Here is a 469-nt window from a genome sequence, read left to right on the forward strand (position 1 = left end):
AGGAGCCAGGCTCTGAATCCCGGTTTCCCGCCCCCAGGCCAGTGTCCTTAACTCACCAGAGTGTGGGAGCGGCCACCCAGCCAGGGTGCGCGCACCCTCTAGGGAGAGCTCCGCCAGCGACGGAAACCGAGCCCCACAGATCCCTGGGGCTCCCACAGGAAACGCTCTGGCGCTGGGGCCAAGCTGAAACCGAAGCCGCGGCACTGGCGCTTTCGAGCTCAGCTCAGCGCCGCTCTGGGCCCTGCACTGTCCGGGTCCTCTGTGATGAATGGGGCCGGGGTCGCAGGGCACGAGGGCCAGGCGTGAGTACGAGAGAGGCTGCCATCTGTCACCTCCGGTCCCCGCTCTGAAAACCCACCGGCCCGTCGGCCCCCCGAGCGGGGCGAGCCCGCAGCCCGAGTCCCGCTCCGCGGCTCCGGAGCTGGGGGCTGCAGGCGCCTGGAGCAGCTCGCTCCCGGGGCAGCGCGGC

At 71.2% G+C, this 469-nt stretch overlaps 1 long non-coding RNA gene across 1 annotated transcript in view; it reads left to right on the forward strand.

Moving 5' to 3' along the window:
- The first annotated feature begins 60 nt into the window (after positions 1 to 60).
- The window catches only part of LOC102003556, a 7612-nt gene continuing 7203 nt past the window's right edge, over positions 61 to 469 (forward strand). The window contains exon 1 of the long non-coding RNA XR_001233726.1: positions 61 to 302. This is a non-coding gene — a long non-coding RNA (uncharacterized LOC102003556). The remainder of the gene's footprint in view (positions 303 to 469) is intronic.

This window comes from Chinchilla lanigera, unplaced genomic scaffold (genome assembly GCF_000276665.1).
Source record: "Chinchilla lanigera isolate Chin_1 unplaced genomic scaffold, ChiLan1.0 scaffold00019, whole genome shotgun sequence".
Classification (NCBI taxonomy): Eukaryota; Metazoa; Chordata; class Mammalia; order Rodentia; family Chinchillidae; genus Chinchilla; species Chinchilla lanigera.